Here is a 6,357-nt window from a genome sequence, read left to right on the forward strand (position 1 = left end):
TTTCAGGGGCTTAAAAAATGTGGCAAACCCCACAATTCACTACATTTTCCATCAGGACCAATCAGGGGCTAAGCAAAAATGTGATGTATTTCCTGCCTATGTACCTCCCACCCACATGTGATCAAGCACATCTCATGCAGTTGGGGCAGACAAACTTGTCTAGAGGAGTGAAAGCATGTGGCTTGTTATTTCCCATAAACAGTCTCCAACATTTCAGGAGTATCTGTCCTTGGGCAGAAGCTTACAGGGCAGGCGAATTTTGATTCATGGATTGCTTAGTCGTAGTAATTAGAACTTAAAACATAACTTCGCCTCTCACACTAGAAACCGTTTACTTTAAAATGCACTCTCAGCTTTGCCACGCACGATCAGTCCCATGTTCTACCAGCCTAGTTATGATCACTTCCAGAAGACCTGGGGTCAGGCATAGCGACATTCCATTCTGGAAGATGCAGAGTGGCTCCAGGCTCACAAGGCTCTCAAAGCTCCCTAGGCCTCTCCCCTCCCTAGGGTAGAAAACTCTTCCTTAGTGGAGAGTTAGCTACCCCCAGGATGCTAGGGTACTCTAGTTTTCCATGAGTCACTTCTGCTGTAGGTGGAACTCTTTAGTGTATGGTGACCTTAGGCTGCCCAGCACACTCACCTACTCGGATGGAATCTTCCCCTTGGTCTGTTGAGAGCCTCTGTGTCTGAGATGACTAGAGGTTTGTTCATATCTCCACAGGTAATGTCACATAACATGATCCTTTGAATGAAATCGGACAATTAAAAAAAAAGACATGCAACAAAAGCTTAATAAAGGAGAACTAATGAAACCCAAAGCATTTTGTATAAGATTAGTATAATGGATCGACAATGATCGCTACCTGAGATCAAATTTGGTCCTGACTTTGTGGCACTGTGACATAATCCTCAGTTGTCCCTTGGGACACTGAGTCTGGGCTCAGATTCTCATACATTTGGATCTGGAGTGTCAACGTGAGCATCCTAGGGTAATGCTATGACGTCCTTAAGTTCAGTTTTATCAAAACCCAAAACAAACACGTGAGCAGAATTTCCCAAGGAAGGTTCTATATGTAACAGCAACTCGGTGACAATAGTTTGGGGGAAGGAATGCCAGATGTGTCTGTCACCACCGGCTTCTCCCAAGACAAATCTGCTAACACACATACCACAACCCCATTGCTTCCTTCCACGGTGTCCCGTTAAGCATGAGCCCTGTATAGAGCCATTTGTCAGAATGCGGCAGCACCCGTTTTTTGTGTGATTGGAGGAAGCGTCTTTCTGTAATTACAAGGCTCAGTGAGGTGCAGGCCTTGTTGGCTGTTGGAAAGAGCCAATAGAAAACCAACCAACCAAACAAACAAAAAATTTTAGCCGGGTGTGGTGGCACACACCTTTAATCCCAGCACTTGGGAGGCAGAGGCAGGCGAATTTCTGAGTTCGAGGCTAGCCTGGTATACAAAGTGAGTTCCAGGACAGCCAGGGCTACACTGAGAAACCCTGTCTCCACAAAACAAAAATCAACCAACCAACCAACCAAACAAACAAAGGGCCAATAGAGACCCGAGTAGCAACTCCCTAGGAACAACACGAAGTTCTGTAATCTAAACACTCACTGACCATACACTGTATTTGGGAAAAAAAATCTCCCTAAAGGCTAACAGCTCAGCGATGGCTCCATGGCAACCATACCGAGTCTGACAGCACACACCAGGAAGCAGAGTGGATGGGAAAGAGGCACCGCTGTTAGGAGGCATGGTAGATAGGGAAGAGGCAGTACAGCCCTTTAGTTAAAGGGCTCAAGGGCGTGTTGAAAGTCTTCCTAGATTTCTCAGAGATCCAGCTGCTCTATCCTGTGTTCTCAAGCATAAAGGACAGAAAACTAGACATCCATTTATTGAACTCTCCTTGTGAACGAAGTGTTGAGCATTTCACAGTGTCCCACAGAGTGTTTTCAATTCCTCTAAGGTTTGATATTGTCAGCACTTTTGCATAGGTGAGAAATCTGAACTCTTGTCCAGAGAAGACAATAGCCACAATGAGGGAATAGAAGCATCAAGGTTCAGTAGGAAATTACAAGTTCAGGGTCACTGGGTAGAAAGCAGAAGTATGGCTGCTTTTTTTTTTCTTCCCATATCTGGCTTCTGAGACCACGCTCTTAAACATCTAACTTATATTATCTCCCCACTAAAACAGTACGAGCTATGACACTCAAGCGTGGAAGGAGATGGACCTGTTAAATTTCTGTTGAAATTTGGTCCTCATTATAAAATATTGAGAGGGTAGAAACCTTTCAGCTATGGTGTTTGCAGATATAATTAGGCTAAATGAAACCATAAGGGTATATTCAAAGAGTGGAGACCCAAGCTAAGGTGGTTTGAGTTGAGGCAGGAGAGTAAAACAAAGTAAGATACAGGGCAGCCTTGCATGGAGGCTGCAAAATCAAACCATGAGAAAATAGAGCTGGCTGGTAGCATCTTTGTGATGGCTTGCTTGCCAAGAGTATGCTCAACTGCTTCTCCCTGCTTGCTTCCTTCTGTAAAGCTTCCCTTGTGAGCAATCTGTTGATTGTCTAGATCCCCTTCCCCTTCCCCCAAGGACTCCAGCCACCAGTTTCCAGAAGCAGTCCTGTCCTAGTTCTTTGTCTCTCTGTGTGTGAGATGTATGTGTCTGTGGGATGGAGGTTGTTACATGCTAGGCTCACATGGCTGTCAAAGGACAATATTAGGTCTTGGACCCCATCTCCCACATGCCTTGAGACGAAGTGTCTGGTTTGTTATTCTGTATGCTGGCCTTTAGCTTCCAGAGATTCTGTCTCTGCTGCTCATATTACTATAGGAACACTTGAATTATTGTCATATGCTACTTTACCTGGCTTCATGTGGTGCTTGGAGTTTGAACTCAGGTCGTCATACACATGGGGAAAGTACACTTTATGAACAGAGCCAGCTCCATAGCCCCACTCAGTGGGGAAATTACACACTTAGTCCTTGTAGGCTTGTCTTTGTCCAACAACACCGAGTCAGATGAGGCAAAGGCTCTCCTGCACTCAGACCTGCCCTGGACCTTAGGTGAGACAAGAATGGACAAGTTAAGCCATGGCCTGTGGCTTCAGTCATACAAATCCTTTTATAAGAATTCTTTCTAAAGGACCTCACAGCTAATGAAGAAGTGAGAACTACTCAAGTAACCTAGTGGAGTCAAGTACATATAAGTTCAAGTGTGTACTGGCTTCCAAACAGAAACTGGAAATGCCCTGTGGTGTGAGTTGTGTGTCTTGATGAAACACTAAGTCAAGGTTCACAAGGGAAACTGAGTCTCAGATAATGCATGTCCAGACTGTTCTCTGTGGCTGTGGCTTTGCCACACCCTTCTGACTAGCACATCTGAAGGACCTTCAGGCTCTCAGCCCAGGTCCTCATGCCTGCCCCTCACACTGCCATGTCCTTGTGTTTAAACTTGAAATACAGTCATTTTGTCAGTCATTTCTACTTTTCCTCTTAAGAATCTACAAACTTTCCCACAAATCCATTCAAATCTCCAATTTAATTGCATTTCTTCCTACTAAATTATGATCAGTAATACATCCATGGCAGCTGTATATTACCCAAGGAGACTCTCCCTTGTCTGTTCTCTGATTGGATTCTATCTCAGAACTGTCCCCAACATATTCTGAGTGTCACTATCTGTTGTAGTCCCAGGGCTGGGCTACCTGAGAAAGAGAATGTGAGACTTCTCCATTTCCTGCTACACTGTGATCTTGCTTCCTGTGTTAGAAGCATTTGTTCCCTTGTCCCTGTTGAGACGTCCCAGTGTCCCCACAGCAGCTCTCTTCCTTCTCATACTCCTAAAGCTCTGGTCTCGTTTTCTCTTCTGATTTTTTTTATTCCGACAAATGTTACTGCTTCTGAAGAATTCCAGGGAACAGTGGTTGCATGTTTTAGGGACCTTTTGGATACGACCTAACAAACCCAGTTTCATTTCATGGAACTTTCTCTACAAGGCAGTGTCACATACATATGCACGGTTGACCGAGTGCATTTTAATACAAAGAACAGTTTTTAGGCAAACTGAGTTACAGTCTTAGGTCTGATTTTTTATATTTTTGCTTCTAAACCAGTGCATATAAGAATGAGGCAGTGTAGTTTGGCAATGAAGATTTTTCTTTGCACAGAAGTGCCAAAACCCATTGCTGTCCTACCACCAGGAATGAGGCGTGTGAGGCAGGAAGCTTCCGTGCTGGGCCGATCTCAGAGTGAAGGTTCTGCAGACCTTGGAGGCCGTGGCTGTGCTAGGTGCCAGTGCTCTGACACACAGTGCACCCAAGGATGAGGAATGATGGAAGTGGAAGGCAGTGAATCCCAGCAGGTTCATTGCTCAATAGCCTAGCTTCCCTCTGAGTCACAGCTGGCGATTCTGTCCGAAGGGAATCAGCCAAAATGAGCTCGGCAGCCTTTGTGTCACTGGTGAGCAGGAAAGCACGCAGGTTACAAACAGGTCTCCCCCAAAACATTTGCATGAGCAAAGCTAAGCCAAGAGCGTGCAGTTGCTCTGTGTATCTGGGATGTAAATCATACCTTGTGGGAACTTCCAGGGGCTAGGCTCCTCCAGGGATCTAGACAAGGAAGAGTCTGGTGCTGGAGTAGCTGTGGCTCCCATGCCTACCCAAGCAGATACAGCCAAGCTCCTGTGTCTGTCTGTATGGTAGTTTGAATAGGAATGTCTCCATAGGCTCATGTATTTGAATGCTCAAGTCTTCAGTGAGTGACACTACATAGGATTAGGCGATGTCACCTTGTTGGGGAAAGGGTGTGGCCTTATTGGAGGAAGTATGCCACTAGTGGGGTAGCTATGAGGTTTCAGGAGCCCAAACTAGGCTCAGTGGCTCTTGCTGTCTCACTGCCTGCAGATCTGGATGTAGAACTCTCAGCTACTTTTCCAGCATCAGGTCTGCCTACATGCCGCCCTGCTTTCTCCACCATCATGACAATGGACTAAACCTCTGAAGCTGGATGCTAGCCCCAATTAAATTTTTTCTTTTAAAAGAATTGCTGTGGTCATGGTGTCTCTTCACAGCAACAGCGACCAAGACAGCTTGGTCTTCACATTCCTGTTGCCTGCAGAGACAACTGTGTTGGAATGGACGGTGTCAATCAAGGGGCACCCCCAAATTTTGGAAGCAGCAGGCACACCTCACCGTTCCAGTGAAAATCTCCAAAAGACAGGAGATTCCAGACAGTCACGGGAACAGGGCTAAGCAAGGTCTGGATGCAGGCTCAGAGTGAGGTGAAGGGATGGCTATAGCTTTGCTATGGCCATGTCACCGCAAGAGGGCCATGCTACTTATTTATATAACTGGATCCGTGGATACTCAAGAGGTGATAACCCCACCACTAAAGGAGCAGCACTAGACCATCTCTCAGGATTCTACTGGGTCTGCTGCAGTCTAGTCCACATTCTCAGTCACGTGGGGAACCATTAAAAAAAAAAAGTCCCGGAGCTTCTTATCCACACAGACACATTCCACATTCCAAGCAAGATTTATTGCAGATTTTTCCAGGTGTAGATTTTAGGAATCATTATATATGTTTCCTATACATATGCATCTATCTGCAATAAAGTTTCACTTAAGAGTTTAACACAGGAGCCACTACACTGTGCAAAATATAGTGAAGAGGCGAGAGGATAGAGCAATGGTTAGAGCATGATAGAGAGGCAGAACTGGAGGCTCTGGCAGGGTGGAGAGAAAGATACTGATGGGAGTAGCCTGTCCTATCTATCACTGAGGTCACGGTGAAGTCTATCCTGTGCTGTTGCTGAGGGCATGTCTGTGTCTGTGGCCATGCAGCAGCAGGGGTCTGTGTCAATGTCTGTGGCTCAGATTACCACCAACGGCCATGTGGGCGTCCCTGTCCTGGGATGCCACCTGGGACAATGTTGATGTCCACAGCTGTGCAGAGAAGACCCTGCCTCTCACTGGCTGCACCTTTCCAGAGAACAGGTCCTGTACCTTGCCTGGGCAGCACAGTAAAGTTGACCATGGAAGTGTGTGTGTGTGTGTGTGTGTGTGTGTGTGTGTGTGTGTGTGTGTTTGTGGTGGGGGTGGGTAGGTGAGCTGGCCCTGAAGGGAGTGCAGGAGAGCTGGCCCCTCAACTCTTCTGCTGTGTGGTAGCGTTGGCAATGGAGAGGTGCGCCCCTTCCCGGCCACCTGTGGCAGGCAGGCATTGGTGAGCCTGTCTTGAGAGTGGAAGCTCTGGCCCCACTCCTTGCCAGCTGTGGTATTGGTTGAGCTAGTTGGGGCAGTGCTGGAGAGATTGCCCTAGTGGAGTGGGTACGGGAGAACTGGTGGGTTAA

Source organism: Mus musculus, chromosome 17 (assembly GCF_000001635.26).
Source record: "Mus musculus strain C57BL/6J chromosome 17, GRCm38.p6 C57BL/6J".
Lineage (NCBI taxonomy): Eukaryota > Metazoa > Chordata > Mammalia > Rodentia > Muridae > Mus > Mus musculus.